The following is a 22768-nucleotide window of genomic DNA, read 5'->3' on the forward strand; positions in this document are numbered from 1 at the left end:
AGGCATGGAACCGAAAAAACACTTCTCCCAAACAAATCCCATCTCGACTCTCATCATTTTGCTGGCTTTTCCTTTTAAAGCTTTTGCTCTCTGTTCCATGACTATCTCATTGAGGTAGTTTGTTAATTTCACAGTTTATATAACACATGTGGAGCCATTCTGGATTCATTCTGGCTAACTTGTGTTCCAGGGGAAACCTTCTGTTTGGGGAATACGCCTTGCTTACACAGGAAGCTGCAGTTCATCAGCACTTCTATAGAATGGCACTGCACGAGTCAATCAAAGTATCTTTATCCGATCTTTGACTAGGTCCATGTACACGGGGCTCCCGTGAGTATTACTCTGGATGTTTCCTGGTCACGTGTGCCCTATCTTCTCTCTGGTACGTGCTACTCAGAGAATATGCTTGTTCCTAAATTATGCCAGTGTTCATTCATATCCATTTATGCTACATTGTTTTCCAAATGGTTCTATAATTTCACCTCCCATATCAGCAGTGTGCGTGTTAAGAGTTCTCCTCCCAGCCAACACAGTGATCAGTGTTTTAAGTTTCCTCAATCTGGTGAGTTTGGAACTACATCTTGCTTCATTTTTTATTTTGTGTTTCCTTGATTAATAATGAGGATACAGTGTCAAACGCGTATTAAGCCTATTACACATAGATATTCTGTAGCAGTGATATTTTGCCAATTGTATGCGCTACAGATCCCTTGTCCTGTTTGCAACTTGTTTTGTACCGTGTTTATGGTATCTTTGGAAACTTTTTGTTATGGAAAATTTGAAATATAAACAAAAACAGAAAGAATACTATAATACCTACTCACTACCCTGACTCAAGAAATCATCAACCCTTGGTCAGATCTTGTTTCTTTTATACCCCTCCTACCTTAAGTTCATGATCCCCTTAACGATATCCCTCCATCGACAAAAAGTCAATATGTTTCTATCAAAGGTAGAGGCTTTCTTTCCTTTTTAAATGTAACCGCAGCCACATTATTCCATCTAAGAATCTAACCGTATTGGAGAGAACAGCAAGTCCTCAAGGTTTGCGTTTCCCTGAGACACATACACTCATTTCAGTTTCTTGGAATCCAGTCCAAATACAGTACATACATTGTGCTCGGTTGAGAGGTCTTTGGAAAGAGTGTCCATACATCCCAACCAGTTGGGGGCAGTCCCGGTTGTCACCATTTCACTTTGTTTCCTCCCGCTCTCCACAGTGGGGGATCCGAGTTATTTTTGCATTGTTAGGGGTTTAGTCGTGGATTTAAACACATTTAATGTGCTTCAATATCTTGCAATTATTATACTTACTGGTGATCAAACCGTCCTGTGTTTGGCAGACGGGAGTCTACTCATTCTGGTTCCTGTGTCCTTTGACATGACCCTCGTTCTGTTGGATATCAGAGCATCCACGCTTCCCGGCAGAAGAAGCGTCCATTTCCTGCCCCGGACTTGAAGTCAGCCTGTGTCTCCGGTAAGGCTTCGGACCATTTAATAACAATGGTTTGTGGAGACCACGATCTAGATGCTGGTGAAATGCACTACTGTTCAGTTTGCACCTACTTCTCAGCACCCTCCATGGGGATAAAAAAAAAAAAAATTAAAGAAAAACACATTGAGTGTCCACTGATAATCCAAATTCAATCTGAGACTGAGAGTTTTTTTACGCTACTTTATCGATTTCACTTCTTTCTCTCACCCCCAAATTCCCAGTTCTCAAAGACACCAACAGCATTTCTTCTTTGCATGATCCCACAGAATAATCGTATCCATTCACCATATAACCGTGGACTACTTAGTACTGCATGAAGTAGGAAAGGCGAGGAAGGAACTTTCTACTGTTCTGGCTCCACTGTGAAAATCTAAGAGCTGCTGTCAGCCGAAGCCAGTCTGCTCATGCCGAGGAGCTCTGAGCCATGGCACACTCCTTTGGAATATTTCCCTGGGCCTTCATGTCAGCTCCTGCAGTGTGTAGAATCTGCTAAGTCACACGCTGTCCTCCGTTTGTGTCCTCCGTGCTTTCAATGGATGTCATCTTGAGTCTTTGATTTTTGTTGTCATTGGTGTATGTGTTTGTGGAAAAGTATTGAGTCTTTGATGTGCGTGTAGCAGCTACTGAGCAAGGCTTTGAAGGCTAGTGGGCTGCAGGACTGCGCGGGAGGGGGGGGGGGGCGGCGGGGGTTGGGAGGGGGCGCTGGGCCGGGAGGGCCCCGTGGCAGCAGCTCGGCCTCTTGAGGCGTCCGGGGACGGCCACGGTCGTCTACGGCCATACCACCCTGAACGCGCCCGATCTCGTCTGATCTCGGAAGCTAAGCAGGGTCGGGCCTGGTTAGTACTTGGATGGGAGACCGCCTGGGAATACCGAGTGCTGTAGGCTTTTGCCTCTTCTTTTGTCCGGCCCGCCGGCCTGTCGGGGGTCGGGGGGTGGGGCTGGGGGTGGGCCGGTCCCTCCGCCCTCGGCCCTCCGCCCTCCGCGCCCGCCCTTGGCCCCGGTCGCCGCCCGCTGCGCCCGCCGGAGGCTTCCTCTCCTCTCCCCGGCTGCAGCACCACCGCCAGGCGGCGGCAGCGGCGGAGCATCCCAGCCGTTCCGTTCCGCCCAGCAGCGGAGCCCCAGCCCTGGGCCCACACCGGGCCGGGCGGCGGGATCCCTAAGTGCTGCTGGGTCTCCACCCCCCGGCCCCCCCGGGACAATCCCTACACCCGGCGCGGGACAGTCCACGGCCGCAAACCGTCCCCTGGGCCCCCGGACCCCCAGCCCACCGTGGACTTCCTCTCCGCCGCACACCCGGGCCTCGGGCCGGGGCTCCCGAGAGACACACCGGCGCACCGCACAGGGCAAGTGGCCGGCCGCCCGGGCAGAGAGGACACACAACAGCACACGGAGCACACGCACCCAAACCCAGACGCCCCACCCCCAAACCCCGCCCCACCGAGCAACAGGACAGCCGGCTCTGGGCCCCCCACCCCCACGCGGGTGCTGCTGCCACATGCAGGCCCTGAGGGGAAATCGAGGCAGAACAGTCCTCCCCAGACGGAGTGGGGTGGCGGGGTGGGGGGGACACTGCACGTCTTCAGGACCTCGGGGTGAAGGACCAGCCGCGCACACGGCCCTGCCTCCTTGTCCTGGCCCTGCCCCAAAGCCCCTCCCCACCGTGCCCTCGCGTGGGGCGGCGGAGGGCCCTCTCGCGCGCACTCTCCGGCTCTGGCCCTCCGTCCCCACGCGTGGAAGTCTGTCCCTGCGCGCTTGCCCGTGGGGCTGCTCCTTGGGCTGCGGGACGGTGGTGCGTCCGCGGTTTGGGTGGGGGAGGGGGGATGCGCGCGAGACCCGTCAGTCTCCGCCTGCCCCGGATACGGACAGGTGGTCTAGCGAAGGGCCAGGGCGGCGGGAGGGACCGGACTGGGCAGGGAGGGACGCGTAGCAGCAGCTCGGCCTCTTGAGGCGTCCGGGGACGGCCGCCGTCGTCTACGGCCATACCACCCTGAACGCGCCCGATCTCGTCTGATCTCGGAAGCTAAGCAGGGTCGGGCCCGGTTAGTACTTGGATGGGAGACCGCCTGGGAATACCGGGTGCCGTAGGCTTTTTGCTTTGCCTCTTTTTCTGTCCCGCCCGCCCTGGGCTGGGAAGGGGGGGCTCCTCCGCCCACCTCGGCTGGGAAAGGGGGGGGGCCCTTCGCCCTCCACGCCCGTCCTGGCTCCCGCCCCCGCCCACCCCCACCCCGCCCCGGCAGGCCCGGATCCTGCCCCGTGGCCCCTGGAGAGAGGGTCAGATTTGAGATGTGGAGGCTCAGTCCCCGAGGCTGTCGGCCCTCAGACACCTGCCCCAGGTCCGGGCCTCTGGAACTGCTGACGGACCGGCTCTGAATTCAGGACAAATTCTAAAGTTGTCCAAGTACATGACCACGTTACCCTAGGAAAGGAAAAATTCGATCATATCCATATATGCAGAAGCATGGAATCTAAACAGTTGGCTATTCGTTCACGGGAAAGGAATTTAAGAATCCAGATGAGAAGACACCTAGAAACACTTTTCAAAAGTCTAAATCTTTAGAAAATATTCTTAAGGATTAAGAAGTAAAAACATTCTTTGGAAAGTCACGAGCAAGAACAGGGTGTTGATATGAAATTCTTCTGTTCAATACTGCAAGCGACGCTCTAAAAATATACTCAAACAGGGGAAGACACTAACAATATACGGGAAAGGAAAATCACCTTCTTCATTTTCCTCACCTCCTACGGTTCTCAAAATAGAATGTTTGCCAGTATGCATGGGAGACCTGTCGAAATCCTAAGTGAGTCCAGCAAGATAGCTCTATCTGAAATCAACATTCAATCGATAGTTTCAATATTTCTTATTTCCTAGCAAATACACAATGTTGAAGGCAATTTGTAAAAAGGATAACATGCAAAGTCACAGAAAATCTACATAGCACCTACGGGACAAAGGTGCCAACTTAGATGGAAAACTTAGTAACAACGTCAATGACCGCCCAAATCCATGGAGAGGCTCTACTATATTCCTAGATAGATGGACACGGAGTCCCCAAACTAATCATTTCCCCCAAATTAATAAATAGTGCAATTTAAACAGGGTTTATAACTAGAAATTTACAATCTGTTTCTTTCTCTCTTTCTTTTAATTTGGGAAATGGATATGTTAAAGAGCAATAATAGCAATTATTAGTTTTATTCTATTAGACCCAATTAACTGTACCAAAACTCTCTACCACTCGCCTTATAAAAATGGGAGTTTATTCATATGTCGGAAGCCGCTGTGTATCTTTTTCCGAAGGCATGGAACCGAAAAAACACTTCTCCCAAACAAATCCCATCTCGACTCTCATCATTTTGCTGGCTTTTCCTTTTAAAGCTTTTGCTCTCTGTTCCATGACTATCTCATTGAGGTAGTTTGTTAATTTCACAGTTTATATAACACATGTGGAGCCATTCTGGATTCATTCTGGCTAACTTGTGTTCCAGGGGAAACCTTCTGTTTGGGGAATACGCCTTGCTTACACAGGAAGCTGCAGTTCATCAGCACTTCTATAGAATGGCACTGCACGAGTCAATCAAAGTATCTTTATCCGATCTTTGACTAGGTCCATGTACACGGGGCTCCCGTGAGTATTACTCTGGATGTTTCCTGGTCACGTGTGCCCTATCTTCTCTCTGGTACGTGCTACTCAGAGAATATGCTTGTTCCTAAATTATGCCAGTGTTCATTCATATCCATTTATGCTACATTGTTTTCCAAATGGTTCTATAATTTCACCTCCCATATCAGCAGTGTGCGTGTTAAGAGTTCTCCTCCCAGCCAACACAGTGATCAGTGTTTTAAGTTTCCTCAATCTGGTGAGTTTGGAACTACATCTTGCTTCATTTTTTATTTTGTGTTTCCTTGATTAATAATGAGGATACAGTGTCAAATGCGTATTAAGCCTATTACACATAGATATTCTGTAGCAGTGATATTTTGCCAATTGTATGCGCTACAGATCCCTTGTCCTGTTTGCAACTTGTTTTGTACCGTGTTTATGGTATCTTTGGAAACTTTTTGTTATGGAAAATTTGAAATATAAACAGAAACAGAAAGAATACTATAATACCTACTCACTACCCTGACTCAAGAAATCATCAACCCTTGGTCAGATCTTGTTTCTTTTATACCCCTCCTACCTTAAGTTCATGATCCCCTTAACGATATCCCTCCATCGACAAAAAGTCAATATGTTTCTATCAAAGGTAGAGGCTTTCCTTCCTTTTTAAATGTAACCGCAGCCACATTATTCCATCTAAGAATCTAACTGTATTGGAGAGAACAGCAAGTCCTCAATGTTTGCGTTTCCCTGACACACATACACTCATTTCAGTTTCTTGGAATCCAGTCCAAATACAGTACATACATTGTGCTCGGTTGAGAGGTCTTTGGAAAGAGTGTCCATACATCCCAACCAGTTGGGGGCAGTCCCGGTTGTCACCATTTCACTTTGTTTCCTCCCGCTCTCCACAGTGGGGGACCCGAGTTATTTTTGCATTGTTAGGGGTTTAGTCGTGGATTTAAACACATTTAATGTGCTTCAATATCTTGCAATTATTATACTTACTGGTGATCAAACCGTCCTGTGTTTGGCAGACGGGAGTCTACTCATTCTGGTTCCTGTGTCTTTTGACATGACCCTCGTTCTGTTGGATATCAGAGCATCCACGCTTCCCGGCAGAAGAAGCGTCCATTTCCTGCCCCGGACTTGAAGTCAGCCTGTGTCTCCGGTAAGGCTTCGGACCATTTAATAACAATGGTTTGTGGAGACCACGATCTAGATGCTGGTGAAATGCACTACTGTTCAGTTTGCACCTACTTCTCAGCACCCTCCATGGGGATAAAAAAAAAAAAAAATTAAAGAAAAACACATTGAGTGTCCACTGATAATCCAAATTCAATCTGAGACTGAGAGTTTTTTTACGCTACTTTATCGATTTCACTTCTTTCTCTCACCCCCAAATTCCCAGTTCTCAAAGACACCAACAGCATTTCTTCTTTGCATGATCCCACAGAATAATCGTATCCATTCACCATATAACCGTGGACTACTTAGTACTGCATGAAGTAGGAAAGGCGAGGAAGGAACTTTCTACTGTTCTGGCTCCACTGTGAAAATCTAAGAGCTGCTGTCAGCCGAAGCCAGTCTGCTCATGCCGAGGAGCTCTGAGCCATGGCACACTCCTTTGGAATATTTCCCTGGGCCTTCATGTCAGCTCCTGCAGTGTGTAGAATCTGCTAAGTCACACGCTGTCCTCCGTTTGTGTCCTCCGTGCTTTCAATGGATGTCATCTTGAGTCTTTGATTTTTGTTGTCATTGGTGTATGTGTTTGTGGAAAAGTATTGAGTCTTTGATGTGCGTGTAGCAGCTACTGAGCAAGGCTTTGAAGGCTAGTGGGCTGCAGGACTGCGCGGGAGGGGGGGGGGCGGCGGGGGTTGGGAGGGGGCGCTGGGCCGGGAGGGCCCCGTGGCAGCAGCTCGGCCTCTTGAGGCGTCCGGGGACGGCCACGGTCGTCTACGGCCATACCACCCTGAACGCGCCCGATCTCGTCTGATCTCGGAAGCTAAGCAGGGTCGGGCCTGGTTAGTACTTGGATGGGAGACCGCCTGGGAATACCGGGTGCTGTAGGCTTTTGCCTCTTCTTTTGTCCCGCCCGCCGGCCTGTCGGGGGTCGGGGGGTGGGGCTGGGGGTGGGCCGGTCCCTCCGCCCTCGGCCCTCGGCCCTCGGCCCTCCGCCCTCCGCGCCCGCTCTTGGCCCCGGTCGCCGCCCGCTGCGCCCGCCGGAGGCTTCCTCTCCTCTCCCCGGCTGCAGCACCACCGCCAGGCGGCGGCAGCGGCGGAGCATCCCAGCCGTTCCGTTCCGCCCAGCAGCGGAGCCCCAGCCCTGGGCCCACACCGGGCCGGGCGGCGGGATCCCTAAGTGCTGCTGGGTCTCCACCCCCCGGCCCCCCCGGGACAATCCCTACACCCGGCGCGGGACAGTCCACGGCCGCAAACCGTCCCCTGGGCCCCCGGACCCCCAGCCCACCGTGGACTTCCTCTCCGCCGCACACCCGGGCCTCGGGCCGGGGCTCCCGAGAGACACACCGGCGCACCGCACAGGGCAAGTGGCCGGCCGCCCGGGCAGAGAGGACACACAACAGCACACGGAGCACACGCACCCAAACCCAGACGCCCCACCCCCAAACCCCGCCCCACCGAGCAACAGGACAGCCGGCTCTGGGCCCCCCACCCCCACGCGGGTGCTGCTGCCACATGCAGGCCCTGAGGGGAAATCGAGGCAGAACAGTCCTCCCCAGACGGAGTGGGGTGGCGGGGTGGGGGGGACACTGCACGTCTTCAGGACCTCGGGGTGAAGGACCAGCCGCGCACACGGCCCTGCCTCCTTGTCCTGGCCCTGCCCCAAAGCCCCTCCCCACCGTGCCCTCGCGTGGGGCGGCGGAGGGCCCTCTCGCGCGCACTCTCCGGCTCTGGCCCTCCGTCCCCACGCGTGGAAGTCTGTCCCTGCGCGCTTGCCCGTGGGGCTGCTCCTTGGGCTGCGGGACGGTGGTGCGTCCGCGGTTTGGGTGGGGGAGGGGGGATGCGCGCGAGACCCGTCAGTCTCCGCCTGCCCCGGATACGGACAGGTGGTCTAGCGAAGGGCCAGGGCGGCGGGAGGGACCGGACTGGGCAGGGAGGGACGCGTAGCAGCAGCTCGGCCTCTTGAGGCGTCCGGGGACGGCCGCCGTCGTCTACGGCCATACCACCCTGAACGCGCCCGATCTCGTCTGATCTCGGAAGCTAAGCAGGGTCGGGCCCGGTTAGTACTTGGATGGGAGACCGCCTGGGAATACCGGGTGCCGTAGGCTTTTTGCTTTGCCTCTTTTTCTGTCCCGCCCGCCCTGGGCTGGGAAGGGGGGGCTCCTCCGCCCACCTCGGCTGGGAAAGGGGGGGGGCCCTTCGCCCTCCACGCCCGTCCTGGCTCCCGCCCCCGCCCACCCCCACCCCGCCCCGGCAGGCCCGGATCCTGCCCCGTGGCCCCTGGAGAGAGGGTCAGATTTGAGATGTGGAGGCTCAGTCCCCGAGGCTGTCGGCCCTCAGACACCTGCCCCAGGTCCGGGCCTCTGGAACTGCTGACGGACCGGCTCTGAATTCAGGACAAATTCTAAAGTTGTCCAAGTACATGACCACGTTACCCTAGGAAAGGAAAAATTCGATCATATCCATATATGCAGAAGCATGGAATCTAAACAGTTGGCTATTCGTTCACGGGAAAGGAATTTAAGAATCCAGATGAGAAGACACCTAGAAACACTTTTCAAAAGTCTAAATCTTTAGAAAATATTCTTAAGGATTAAGAAGTAAAAACATTCTTTGGAAAGTCACGAGCAAGAACAGGGTGTTGATATGAAATTCTTCTGTTCAATACTGCAAGCGACGCTCTAAAAATATACTCAAACAGGGGAAGACACTAACAATATACGGGAAAGGAAAATCACCTTCTTCATTTTCCTCACCTCCTACGGTTCTCAAAATAGAATGTTTGCCAGTATGCATGGGAGACCTGTCGAAATCCTAAGTGAGTCCAGCAAGATAGCTCTATCTGAAATCAACATTCAATCGATAGTTTCAATATTTCTTATTTCCTAGCAAATACACAATGTTGAAGGCAATTTGTAAAAAGGATAACATGCAAAGTCACAGAAAATCTACATAGCACCTACGGGACAAAGGTGCCAACTTAGATGGAAAACTTAGTAACAACGTCAATGACCGCCCAAATCCATGGAGAGGCTCTACTATATTCCTAGATAGATGGACACGGAGTCCCCAAACTAATCATTTCCCCCAAATTAATAAATAGTGCAATTTAAACAGGGTTTATAACTAGAAATTTACAATCTGTTTCTTTCTCTCTTTCTTTTAATTTGGGAAATGGATATGTTAAAGAGCAATAATAGCAATTATTAGTTTTATTCTATTAGACCCAATTAACTGTACCAAAACTCTCTACCACTCGCCTTATAAAAATGGGAGTTTATTCATATGTCGGAAGCCGCTGTGTATCTTTTTCCGAAGGCATGGAACCGAAAAAACACTTCTCCCAAACAAATCCCATCTCGACTCTCATCATTTTGCTGGCTTTTCCTTTTAAAGCTTTTGCTCTCTGTTCCATGACTATCTCATTGAGGTAGTTTGTTAATTTCACAGTTTATATAACACATGTGGAGCCATTCTGGATTCATTCTGGCTAACTTGTGTTCCAGGGGAAACCTTCTGTTTGGGGAATACGCCTTGCTTACACAGGAAGCTGCAGTTCATCAGCACTTCTATAGAATGGCACTGCACGAGTCAATCAAAGTATCTTTATCCGATCTTTGACTAGGTCCATGTACACGGGGCTCCCGTGAGTATTACTCTGGATGTTTCCTGGTCACGTGTGCCCTATCTTCTCTCTGGTACGTGCTACTCAGAGAATATGCTTGTTCCTAAATTATGCCAGTGTTCATTCATATCCATTTATGCTACATTGTTTTCCAAATGGTTCTATAATTTCACCTCCCATATCAGCAGTGTGCGTGTTAAGAGTTCTCCTCCCAGCCAACACAGTGATCAGTGTTTTAAGTTTCCTCAATCTGGTGAGTTTGGAACTACATCTTGCTTCATTTTTTATTTTGTGTTTCCTTGATTAATAATGAGGATACAGTGTCAAATGCGTATTAAGCCTATTACACATAGATATTCTGTAGCAGTGATATTTTGCCAATTGTATGCGCTACAGATCCCTTGTCCTGTTTGCAACTTGTTTTGTACCGTGTTTATGGTATCTTTGGAAACTTTTTGTTATGGAAAATTTGAAATATAAACAGAAACAGAAAGAATACTATAATACCTACTCACTACCCTGACTCAAGAAATCATCAACCCTTGGTCAGATCTTGTTTCTTTTATACCCCTCCTACCTTAAGTTCATGATCCCCTTAACGATATCCCTCCATCGACAAAAAGTCAATATGTTTCTATCAAAGGTAGAGGCTTTCCTTCCTTTTTAAATGTAACCGCAGCCACATTATTCCATCTAAGAATCTAACTGTATTGGAGAGAACAGCAAGTCCTCAATGTTTGCGTTTCCCTGACACACATACACTCATTTCAGTTTCTTGGAATCCAGTCCAAATACAGTACATACATTGTGCTCGGTTGAGAGGTCTTTGGAAAGAGTGTCCATACATCCCAACCAGTTGGGGGCAGTCCCGGTTGTCACCATTTCACTTTGTTTCCTCCCGCTCTCCACAGTGGGGGACCCGAGTTATTTTTGCATTGTTAGGGGTTTAGTCGTGGATTTAAACACATTTAATGTGCTTCAATATCTTGCAATTATTATACTTACTGGTGATCAAACCGTCCTGTGTTTGGCAGACGGGAGTCTACTCATTCTGGTTCCTGTGTCTTTTGACATGACCCTCGTTCTGTTGGATATCAGAGCATCCACGCTTCCCGGCAGAAGAAGCGTCCATTTCCTGCCCCGGACTTGAAGTCAGCCTGTGTCTCCGGTAAGGCTTCGGACCATTTAATAACAATGGTTTGTGGAGACCACGATCTAGATGCTGGTGAAATGCACTACTGTTCAGTTTGCACCTACTTCTCAGCACCCTCCATGGGGATAAAAAAAAAAAAAATTAAAGAAAAACACATTGAGTGTCCACTGATAATCCAAATTCAATCTGAGACTGAGAGTTTTTTTACGCTACTTTATCGATTTCACTTCTTTCTCTCACCCCCAAATTCCCAGTTCTCAAAGACACCAACAGCATTTCTTCTTTGCATGATCCCACAGAATAATCGTATCCATTCACCATATAACCGTGGACTACTTAGTACTGCATGAAGTAGGAAAGGCGAGGAAGGAACTTTCTACTGTTCTGGCTCCACTGTGAAAATCTAAGAGCTGCTGTCAGCCGAAGCCAGTCTGCTCATGCCGAGGAGCTCTGAGCCATGGCACACTCCTTTGGAATATTTCCCTGGGCCTTCATGTCAGCTCCTGCAGTGTGTAGAATCTGCTAAGTCACACGCTGTCCTCCGTTTGTGTCCTCCGTGCTTTCAATGGATGTCATCTTGAGTCTTTGATTTTTGTTGTCATTGGTGTATGTGTTTGTGGAAAAGTATTGAGTCTTTGATGTGCGTGTAGCAGCTACTGAGCAAGGCTTTGAAGGCTAGTGGGCTGCAGGACTGCGCGGGAGGGGGGGGGGCGGCGGGGGTTGGGAGGGGGCGCTGGGCCGGGAGGGCCCCGTGGCAGCAGCTCGGCCTCTTGAGGCGTCCGGGGACGGCCACGGTCGTCTACGGCCATACCACCCTGAACGCGCCCGATCTCGTCTGATCTCGGAAGCTAAGCAGGGTCGGGCCTGGTTAGTACTTGGATGGGAGACCGCCTGGGAATACCGGGTGCTGTAGGCTTTTGCCTCTTCTTTTGTCCCGCCCGCCGGCCTGTCGGGGGTCGGGGGGTGGGGCTGGGGGTGGGCCGGTCCCTCCGCCCTCGGCCCTGGGCCCTCCGCCCTCCGCCCTCCGCGCCCGCTCTTGGCCCCGGTCGCCGCCCGCTGCGCCCGCCGGAGGCTTCCTCTCCTCTCCCCGGCTGCAGCACCACCGCCAGGCGGCGGCAGCGGCGGAGCATCCCAGCCGTTCCGTTCCGCCCAGCAGCGGAGCCCCAGCCCTGGGCCCACACCGGGCCGGGCGGCGGGATCCCTAAGTGCTGCTGGGTCTCCACCCCCCGGCCCCCCCGGGACAATCCCTACACCCGGCGCGGGACAGTCCACGGCGGCAAACCGTCCCCTGGGCCCCCGGACCCCCAGCCCACCGTGGACTTCCTCTCCGCCGCACACCCGGGCCTCGGGCCGGGGCTCCCGAGAGACACACCGGCGCACCGCACAGGGCAAGTGGCCGGCCGCCCGGGCAGAGAGGACACACAACAGCACACGGAGCACACGCACCCAAACCCAGACGCCCCACCCCCAAACCCCGCCCCACCGAGCAACAGGACAGCCGGCTCTGGGCCCCCCACCCCCACGCGGGTGCTGCTGCCACATGCAGGCCCTGAGGGGAAATCGAGGCAGAACAGTCCTCCCCAGACGGAGTGGGGTGGCGGGGTGGGGGGGACACTGCACGTCTTCAGGACCTCGGGGTGAAGGACCAGCCGCGCACACGGCCCTGCCTCCTTGTCCTGGCCCTGCCCCAAAGCCCCTCTCCACCGTGCCCTCGCGTGGGGCGGCGGAGGGCCCTCTCGCGCGCACTCTCCGGCTCTGGCCCTCCGTCCCCACGCGTGGAAGTCTGTCCCTGCGCGCTTGCCCGTGGGGCTGCTCCTTGGGCTGCGGGACGGTGGTGCGTCCGCGGTTTGGGTGGGGGAGGGGGGATGCGCGCGAGACCCGTCAGTCTCCGCCTGCCCCGGATACGGACAGGTGGTCTAGCGAAGGGCCAGGGCGGCGGGAGGGACCGGACTGGGCAGGGAGGGACGCGTAGCAGCAGCTCGGCCTCTTGAGGCGTCCGGGGACGGCCGCCGTCGTCTACGGCCATACCACCCTGAACGCGCCCGATCTCGTCTGATCTCGGAAGCTAAGCAGGGTCGGGCCCGGTTAGTACTTGGATGGGAGACCGCCTGGGAATACCGGGTGCCGTAGGCTTTTTGCTTTGCCTCTTTTTCTGTCCCGCCCGCCCTGGGCTGGGAAGGGGGGGCTCCTCCGCCCACCTCGGCTGGGAAAGGGGGGGGGCCCTTCGCCCTCCACGCCCGTCCTGGCTCCCGCCCCCGCCCACCCCCACCCCGCCCCGGCAGGCCCGGATCCTGCCCCGTGGCCCCTGGAGAGAGGGTCAGATTTGAGATGTGGAGGCTCAGTCCCCGAGGCTGTCGGCCCTCAGACACCTGCCCCAGGTCCGGGCCTCTGGAACTGCTGACGGACCGGCTCTGAATTCAGGACAAATTCTAAAGTTGTCCAAGTACATGACCACGTTACCCTAGGAAAGGAAAAATTCGATCATATCCATATATGCAGAAGCATGGAATCTAAACAGTTGGCTATTCGTTCACGGGAAAGGAATTTAAGAATCCAGATGAGAAGACACCTAGAAACACTTTTCAAAAGTCTAAATCTTTAGAAAATATTCTTAAGGATTAAGAAGTAAAAACATTCTTTGGAAAGTCACGAGCAAGAACAGGGTGTTGATATGAAATTCTTCTGTTCAATACTGCAAGCGACGCTCTAAAAATATACTCAAACAGGGGAAGACACTAACAATATACGGGAAAGGAAAATCACCTTCTTCATTTTCCTCACCTCCTACGGTTCTCAAAATAGAATGTTTGCCAGTATGCATGGGAGACCTGTCGAAATCCTAAGTGAGTCCAGCAAGATAGCTCTATCTGAAATCAACATTCAATCGATAGTTTCAATATTTCTTATTTCCTAGCAAATACACAATGTTGAAGGCAATTTGTAAAAAGGATAACATGCAAAGTCACAGAAAATCTACATAGCACCTACGGGACAAAGGTGCCAACTTAGATGGAAAACTTAGTAACAACGTCAATGACGGCCCAAATCCATGGAGAGGCTCTACTATATTCCTAGATAGATGGACACGGAGTCCCCAAACTAATCATTTCCCCCAAATTAATAAATAGTGCAATTTAAACAGGGTTTATAACTAGAAATTTACAATCTGTTTCTTTCTCTCTTTCTTTTAATTTGGGAAATGGATATGTTAAAGAGCAATAATAGCAATTATTAGTTTTATTCTATTAGACCCAATTAACTGTACCAAAACTCTCTACCACTCGCCTTATAAAAATGGGAGTTTATTCATATGTCGGAAGCCGCTGTGTATCTTTTTCCGAAGGCATGGAACCGAAAAAACACTTCTCCCAAACAAATCCCATCTCGACTCTCATCATTTTGCTGGCTTTTCCTTTTAAAGTTTTTGCTCTCTGTTCCATGACTATCTCATTGAGGTAGTTTGTTAATTTCACAGTTTATATAACACATGTGGAGCCATTCTGGATTCATTCTGGCTAACTTGTGTTCCAGGGGAAACCTTCTGTTTGGGGAATACGCCTTGCTTACACAGGAAGCTGCAGTTCATCAGCACTTCTATAGAATGGCACTGCACGAGTCAATCAAAGTATCTTTATCCGATCTTTGACTAGGTCCATGTACACGGGGCTCCCGTGAGTATTACTCTGGATGTTTCCTGGTCACGTGTGCCCTATCTTCTCTCTGGTACGTGCTACTCAGAGAATATGCTTGTTCCTAAATTATGCCAGTGTTCATTCATATCCATTTATGCTACATTGTTTTCCAAATGGTTCTATAATTTCACCTCCCATATCAGCAGTGTGCGTGTTAAGAGTTCTCCTCCCAGCCAACACAGTGATCAGTGTTTTAAGTTTCCTCAATCTGGTGAGTTTGGAACTACATCTTGCTTCATTTTTTATTTTGTGTTTCCTTGATTAATAATGAGGATACAGTGTCAAACGCGTATTAAGCCTATTACACATAGATATTCTGTAGCAGTGATATTTTGCCAATTGTATGCGCTACAGATCCCTTGTCCTGTTTGCAACTTGTTTTGTACCGTGTTTATGGTATCTTTGGAAACTTTTTGTTATGGAAAATTTGAAATATAAACAAAAACAGAAAGAATACTATAATACCTACTCACTACCCTGACTCAAGAAATCATCAACCCTTGGTCAGATCTTGTTTCTTTTATACCCCTCCTACCTTAAGTTCATGATCCCCTTAACGATATCCCTCCATCGACAAAAAGTCAATATGTTTCTATCAAAGGTAGAGGCTTTCTTTCCTTTTTAAATGTAACCGCAGCCACATTATTCCATCTAAGAATCTAACCGTATTGGAGAGAACAGCAAGTCCTCAAGGTTTGCGTTTCCCTGAGACACATACACTCATTTCAGTTTCTTGGAATCCAGTCCAAATACAGTACATACATTGTGCTCGGTTGAGAGGTCTTTGGAAAGAGTGTCCATACATCCCAACCAGTTGGGGGCAGTCCCGGTTGTCACCATTTCACTTTGTTTCCTCCCGCTCTCCACAGTGGGGGATCCGAGTTATTTTTGCATTGTTAGGGGTTTAGTCGTGGATTTAAACACATTTAATGTGCTTCAATATCTTGCAATTATTATACTTACTGGTGATCAAACCGTCCTGTGTTTGGCAGACGGGAGTCTACTCATTCTGGTTCCTGTGTCCTTTGACATGACCCTCGTTCTGTTGGATATCAGAGCATCCACGCTTCCCGGCAGAAGAAGCGTCCATTTCCTGCCCCGGACTTGAAGTCAGCCTGTGTCTCCGGTAAGGCTTCGGACCATTTAATAACAATGGTTTGTGGAGACCACGATCTAGATGCTGGTGAAATGCACTACTGTTCAGTTTGCACCTACTTCTCAGCACCCTCCATGGGGATAAAAAAAAAAAAAATTAAAGAAAAACACATTGAGTGTCCACTGATAATCCAAATTCAATCTGAGACTGAGAGTTTTTTTACGCTACTTTATCGATTTCACTTCTTTCTCTCACCCCCAAATTCCCAGTTCTCAAAGACACCAACAGCATTTCTTCTTTGCATGATCCCACAGAATAATCGTATCCATTCACCATATAACCGTGGACTACTTAGTACTGCATGAAGTAGGAAAGGCGAGGAAGGAACTTTCTACTGTTCTGGCTCCACTGTGAAAATCTAAGAGCTGCTGTCAGCCGAAGCCAGTCTGCTCATGCCGAGGAGCTCTGAGCCATGGCACACTCCTTTGGAATATTTCCCTGGGCCTTCATGTCAGCTCCTGCAGTGTGTAGAATCTGCTAAGTCACACGCTGTCCTCCGTTTGTGTCCTCCGTGCTTTCAATGGATGTCATCTTGAGTCTTTGATTTTTGTTGTCATTGGTGTATGTGTTTGTGGAAAAGTATTGAGTCTTTGATGTGCGTGTAGCAGCTACTGAGCAAGGCTTTGAAGGCTAGTGGGCTGCAGGACTGCGCGGGAGGGGGGGGGGCGGCGGGGGTTGGGAGGGGGCGCTGGGCCGGGAGGGCCCCGTGGCAGCAGCTCGGCCTCTTGAGGCGTCCGGGGACGGCCACGGTCGTCTACGGCCATACCACCCTGAACGCGCCCGATCTCGTCTGATCTCGGAAGCTAAGCAGGGTCGGGCCTGGTTAGTACTTGGATGGGAGACCGCCTGGGAATACCGAGTGCTGTAGGCTTTTGCCTCTTCTTTTGTCCGGCCCGCCGGCCTGTCGGGGGTCGGGGGGTGGGGCTGGGGGTGGGCCGGTCCCTCCGCCCTCGGCCCTCCGCCCTCCGCGCCCGCCCTTGGCCCCGGTCGCCGCCCGCTGCGCCCGCCGGAGGCTTCCTCTCCTCTCCCCGGCTGCAGCACCACCGCCAGGCGGCGGCAGCGGCGGAGCATCCCAGCCGTTCCGTTCCGCCCAGCAGCGGAGCCCCAGCCCTGGGCCCACACCGGGCCGGGCGGCGGGATCCCTAAGTGCTGCTGGGTCTCCACCCCCCGGCCCCCCCGGGACAATCCCTACACCCGGCGCGGGACAGTCCACGGCCGCAAACCGTCCCCTGGGCCCCCGGACCCCCAGCCCACCGTGGACTTCCTCTCCGCCGCACACCCGGGCCTCGGGCCGGGGCTCCCGAGAGACACACCGGCGCACCGCACAGGGCAAGTGGCCGGCCGCCCGGGCAGAGAGGACACACAACAGCACACGGAGCACACGCACCCAAACCCAGACGCCCCACCCCCAAACCCCGCCCCACCGAGCAACAGGACAGCCGGCTCTGGGCCCCCCACCCCCACGCGGGTGCTGCTGCCACATGCAGGCCCTGAGGGGAAATCGAGGCAGAACAGTCCTCCCCAGACGGAGTGGGGTGGCGGGGTGGGGGGGACACTGCACGTCTTCAGGACCTCGGGGTGAAGGACCAGCCGCGCACACGGCCCTGCCTCCTTGTCCTGGCCCTGCCCCAAAGCCCCTCTCCACCGTGCCCTCGCGTGGGGCGGCGGAGGGCCCTCTCGCGCGCACTCTCCGGCTCTGGCCCTCCGTCCCCACGCGTGGAAGTCTGTCCCTGCGCGCTTGCCCGTGGGGCTGCTCCTTGGGCTGCGGGACGGTGGTGCGTCCGCGGTTTGGGTGGGGGAGGGGGGATGCGCGCGAGACCCGTCAGTCTCCGCCTGCCCCGGATACGGACAGGTGGTCTAGCGAAGGGCCAGGGCGGCGGGAGGGACCGGACTGGGCAGGGAGGGACGCGTAGCAGCAGCTCGGCCTCTTGAGGCGTCCGGGGACGGCCGCCGTCGTCTACGGCCATACCACCCTGAACGCGCCCGATCTCGTCTGATCTCGGAAGCTAAGCAGGGTCGGGCCCGGTTAGTACTTGGATGGGAGACCGCCTGGGAATACCGGGTGCCGTAGGCTTTTTGCTTTGCCTCTTTTTCTGTCCCGCCCGCCCTGGGCTGGGAAGGGGGGGCTCCTCCGCCCACCTCGGCTGGGAAAGGGGGGGGGCCCTTCGCCCTCCACGCCCGTCCTGGCTCCCGCCCCCGCCCACCCCCACCCCGCCCCGGCAGGCCCGGATCCTGCCCCGTGGCCCCTGGAGAGAGGGTCAGATTTGAGATGTGGAGGCTCAGTCCCCGAGGCTGTCGGCCCTCAGACACCTGCCCCAGGTCCGGGCCTCTGGAACTGCTGACGGACCGGCTCTGAATTCAGGACAAATTCTAAAGTTGTCCAAGTACATGACCACGTTACCCTAGGAAAGGAAAAATTCGATCATATCCATATATGCAGAAGCATGGAATCTAAACAGTTGGCTATTCGTTCACGGGAAAGGAATTTAAGAATCCAGATGAGAAGACACCTAGAAACACTTTTCAAAAGTCTAAATCTTTAGAAAATATTCTTAAGGATTAAGAAGTAAAAACATTCTTTGGAAAGTCACGAGCAAGAACAGGGTGTTGATATGAAATTCTTCTGTTCAATACTGCAAGCGACGCTCTAAAAATATACTCAAACAGGGGAAGACACTAACAATATACGGGAAAGGAAAATCACCTTCTTCATTTTCCTCACCTCCTACGGTTCTCAAAATAGAATGTTTGCCAGTATGCATGGGAGACCTGTCGAAATCCTAAGTGAGTCCAGCAAGATAGCTCTATCTGAAATCAACATTCAATCGATAGTTTCAATATTTCTTATTTCCTAGCAAATACACAATGTTGAAGGCAATTTGTAAAAAGGATAACATGCAAAGTCACAGAAAATCTACATAGCACCTACGGGACAAAGGTGCCAACTTAGATGGAAAACTTAGTAACAACGTCAATGACCGCCCAAATCCATGGAGAGGCTCTACTATATTCCTAGATAGATGGACACGGAGTCCCCAAACTAATCATTTCCCCCAAATTAATAAATAGTGCAATTTAAACAGGGTTTATAACTAGAAATTTACAATCTGTTTCTTTCTCTCTTTCTTTTAATTTGGGAAATGGATATGTTAAAGAGCAATAATAGCAATTATTAGTTTTATTCTATTAGACCCAATTAACTGTACCAAAACTCTCTACCACTCGCCTTATAAAAATGGGAGTTTATTCATATGTCGGAAGCCGCTGTGTATCTTTTTCCGAAGGCATGGAACCGAAAAAACACTTCTCCCAAACAAATCCCATCTCGACTCTCATCATTTTGCTGGCTTTTCCTTTTAAAGCTTTTGCTCTCTGTTCCATGACTATCTCATTGAGGTAGTTTGTTAATTTCACAGTTTATATAACACATGTGGAGCCATTCTGGATTCATTCTGGCTAACTTGTGTTCCAGGGGAAACCTTCTGTTTGGGGAATACGCCTTGCTTACACAGGAAGCTGCAGTTCATCAGCACTTCTATAGAATGGCACTGCACGAGTCAATCAAAGTATCTTTATCCGATCTTTGACTAGGTCCATGTACACGGGGCTCCCGTGAGTATTACTCTGGATGTTTCCTGGTCACGTGTGCCCTATCTTCTCTCTGGTACGTGCTACTCAGAGAATATGCTTGTTCCTAAATTATGCCAGTGTTCATTCATATCCATTTATGCTACATTGTTTTCCAAATGGTTCTATAATTTCACCTCCCATATCAGCAGTGTGCGTGTTAAGAGTTCTCCTCCCAGCCAACACAGTGATCAGTGTTTTAAGTTTCCTCAATCTGGTGAGTTTGGAACTACATCTTGCTTCATTTTTTATTTTGTGTTTCCTTGATTAATAATGAGGATACAGTGTCAAATGCGTATTAAGCCTATTACACATAGATATTCTGTAGCAGTGATATTTTGCCAATTGTATGCGCTACAGATCCCTTGTCCTGTTTGCAACTTGTTTTGTACCGTGTTTATGGTATCTTTGGAAACTTTTTGTTATGGAAAATTTGAAATATAAACAGAAACAGAAAGAATACTATAATACCTACTCACTACCCTGACTCAAGAAATCATCAACCCTTGGTCAGATCTTGTTTCTTTTATACCCCTCCTACCTTAAGTTCATGATCCCCTTAACGATATCCCTCCATCGACAAAAAGTCAATATGTTTCTATCAAAGGTAGAGGCTTTCCTTCCTTTTTAAATGTAACCGCAGCCACATTATTCCATCTAAGAATCTAACTGTATTGGAGAGAACAGCAAGTCCTCAATGTTTGCGTTTCCCTGACACACATACACTCATTTCAGTTTCTTGGAATCCAGTCCAAATACAGTACATACATTGTGCTCGGTTGAGAGGTCTTTGGAAAGAGTGTCCATACATCCCAACCAGTTGGGGGCAGTCCCGGTTGTCACCATTTCACTTTGTTTCCTCCCGCTCTCCACAGTGGGGGACCCGAGTTATTTTTGCATTGTTAGGGGTTTAGTCGTGGATTTAAACACATTTAATGTGCTTCAATATCTTGCAATTATTATACTTACTGGTGATCAAACCGTCCTGTGTTTGGCAGACGGGAGTCTACTCATTCTGGTTCCTGTGTCTTTTGACATGACCCTCGTTCTGTTGGATATCAGAGCATCCACGCTTCCCGGCAGAAGAAGCGTCCATTTCCTGCCCCGGACTTGAAGTCAGCCTGTGTCTCCGGTAAGGCTTCGGACCATTTAATAACAATGGTTTGTGGAGACCACGATCTAGATGCTGGTGAAATGCACTACTGTTCAGTTTGCACCTACTTCTCAGCACCCTCCATGGGGATAAAAAAAAAAAAAATTAAAGAAAAACACATTGAGTGTCCACTGATAATCCAAATTCAATCTGAGACTGAGAGTTTTTTTACGCTACTTTATCGATTTCACTTCTTTCTCTCACCCCCAAATTCCCAGTTCTCAAAGACACCAACAGCATTTCTTCTTTGCATGATCCCACAGAATAATCGTATCCATTCACCATATAACCGTGGACTACTTAGTACTGCATGAAGTAGGAAAGGCGAGGAAGGAACTTTCTACTGTTCTGGCTCCACTGTGAAAATCTAAGAGCTGCTGTCAGCCGAAGCCAGTCTGCTCATGCCGAGGAGCTCTGAGCCATGGCACACTCCTTTGGAATATTTCCCTGGGCCTTCATGTCAGCTCCTGCAGTGTGTAGAATCTGCTAAGTCACACGCTGTCCTCCGTTTGTGTCCTCCGTGCTTTCAATGGATGTCATCTTGAGTCTTTGATTTTTGTTGTCATTGGTGTATGTGTTTGTGGAAAAGTATTGAGTCTTTGATGTGCGTGTAGCAGCTACTGAGCAAGGCTTTGAAGGCTAGTGGGCTGCAGGACTGCGCGGGAGGGGGGGGGGCGGCGGGGGTTGGGAGGGGGCGCTGGGCCGGGAGGGCCCCGTGGCAGCAGCTCGGCCTCTTGAGGCGTCCGGGGACGGCCACGGTCGTCTACGGCCATACCACCCTGAACGCGCCCGATCTCGTCTGATCTCGGAAGCTAAGCAGGGTCGGGCCTGGTTAGTACTTGGATGGGAGACCGCCTGGGAATACCGAGTGCTGTAGGCTTTTGCCTCTTCTTTTGTCCGGCCCGCCGGCCTGTCGGGGGTCGGGGGGTGGGGCTGGGGGTGGGCCGGTCCCTCCGCCCTCGGCCCTCCGCCCTCCGCGCCCGCCCTTGGCCCCGGTCGCCGCCCGCTGCGCCCGCCGGAGGCTTCCTCTCCTCTCCCCGGCTGCAGCACCACCGCCAGGCGGCGGCAGCGGCGGAGCATCCCAGCCGTTCCGTTCCGCCCAGCAGCGGAGCCCCAGCCCTGGGCCCACACCGGGCCGGGCGGCGGGATCCCTAAGTGCTGCTGGGTCTCCACCCCCCGGCCCCCCCGGGACAATCCCTACACCCGGCGCGGGACAGTCCACGGCCGCAAACCGTCCCCTGGGCCCCCGGACCCCCAGCCCACCGTGGACTTCCTCTCCGCCGCACACCCGGGCCTCGGGCCGGGGCTCCCGAGAGACACACCGGCGCACCGCACAGGGCAAGTGGCCGGCCGCCCGGGCAGAGAGGACACACAACAGCACACGGAGCACACGCACCCAAACCCAGACGCCCCACCCCCAAACCCCGCCCCACCGAGCAACAGGACAGCCGGCTCTGGGCCCCCCACCCCCACGCGGGTGCTGCTGCCACATGCAGGCCCTGAGGGGAAATCGAGGCAGAACAGTCCTCCCCAGACGGAGTGGGGTGGCGGGGTGGGGGGGACACTGCACGTCTTCAGGACCTCGGGGTGAAGGACCAGCCGCGCACACGGCCCTGCCTCCTTGTCCTGGCCCTGCCCCAAAGCCCCTCTCCACCGTGCCCTCGCGTGGGGCGGCGGAGGGCCCTCTCGCGCGCACTCTCCGGCTCTGGCCCTCCGTCCCCACGCGTGGAAGTCTGTCCCTGCGCGCTTGCCCGTGGGGCTGCTCCTTGGGCTGCGGGACGGTGGTGCGTCCGCGGTTTGGGTGGGGGAGGGGGGATGCGCGCGAGACCCGTCAGTCTCCGCCTGCCCCGGATACGGACAGGTGGTCTAGCGAAGGGCCAGGGCGGCGGGAGGGACCGGACTGGGCAGGGAGGGACGCGTAGCAGCAGCTCGGCCTCTTGAGGCGTCCGGGGACGGCCGCCGTCGTCTACGGCCATACCACCCTGAACGCGCCCGATCTCGTCTGATCTCGGAAGCTAAGCAGGGTCGGGCCCGGTTAGTACTTGGATGGGAGACCGCCTGGGAATACCGGGTGCCGTAGGCT

General features: G+C 52.4%; 10 non-coding genes across 10 annotated transcripts; all 10 read left to right on the plus strand.

Annotated features, from left to right (window-relative positions):
- The first annotated feature begins 2261 nt into the window (after positions 1-2261).
- On the plus strand, positions 2262-2380 carry LOC138394873 (5S ribosomal RNA). Its single transcript, XR_011235398.1, has one exon. It is a non-coding gene; the product is annotated as a 5S ribosomal RNA (ribosomal RNA).
- A 1084-nt stretch (positions 2381-3464) lies between these two features.
- On the plus strand, positions 3465-3583 carry LOC138394888 (5S ribosomal RNA). Its single transcript, XR_011235412.1, has one exon. It is a non-coding gene; the product is annotated as a 5S ribosomal RNA (ribosomal RNA).
- Positions 3584-7051: 3468 nt separating this feature from the next.
- On the plus strand, positions 7052-7170 carry LOC138394986 (5S ribosomal RNA). The gene has a single exon (XR_011235488.1). It is a non-coding gene; the product is annotated as a 5S ribosomal RNA (ribosomal RNA).
- Positions 7171-8268: 1098 nt separating this feature from the next.
- On the plus strand, positions 8269-8387 carry LOC138394889 (5S ribosomal RNA). Its single transcript, XR_011235413.1, has one exon. It is a non-coding gene; the product is annotated as a 5S ribosomal RNA (ribosomal RNA).
- Positions 8388-11854: 3467 nt separating this feature from the next.
- On the plus strand, positions 11855-11973 carry LOC138394987 (5S ribosomal RNA). Its single transcript, XR_011235489.1, has one exon. It is a non-coding gene; the product is annotated as a 5S ribosomal RNA (ribosomal RNA).
- A 1098-nt stretch (positions 11974-13071) lies between these two features.
- On the plus strand, positions 13072-13190 carry LOC138394899 (5S ribosomal RNA). The gene has a single exon (XR_011235417.1). It is a non-coding gene; the product is annotated as a 5S ribosomal RNA (ribosomal RNA).
- Positions 13191-16657: 3467 nt separating this feature from the next.
- On the plus strand, positions 16658-16776 carry LOC138394874 (5S ribosomal RNA). The gene has a single exon (XR_011235399.1). It is a non-coding gene; the product is annotated as a 5S ribosomal RNA (ribosomal RNA).
- A 1084-nt stretch (positions 16777-17860) lies between these two features.
- Positions 17861-17979, plus strand: LOC138394912 (5S ribosomal RNA). Its single transcript, XR_011235429.1, has one exon. It is a non-coding gene; the product is annotated as a 5S ribosomal RNA (ribosomal RNA).
- Positions 17980-21446: 3467 nt separating this feature from the next.
- On the plus strand, positions 21447-21565 carry LOC138394875 (5S ribosomal RNA). Its single transcript, XR_011235400.1, has one exon. It is a non-coding gene; the product is annotated as a 5S ribosomal RNA (ribosomal RNA).
- Positions 21566-22649: 1084 nt separating this feature from the next.
- LOC138394923 (5S ribosomal RNA) lies at positions 22650-22768 on the plus strand. Its single transcript, XR_011235440.1, has one exon. It is a non-coding gene; the product is annotated as a 5S ribosomal RNA (ribosomal RNA).

The sequence above is a fragment of the Eulemur rufifrons genome, chromosome 14 (genome assembly GCF_041146395.1).
Source record: "Eulemur rufifrons isolate Redbay chromosome 14, OSU_ERuf_1, whole genome shotgun sequence".
In the NCBI taxonomy this organism is placed as follows: Eukaryota; Metazoa; Chordata; class Mammalia; order Primates; family Lemuridae; genus Eulemur; species Eulemur rufifrons.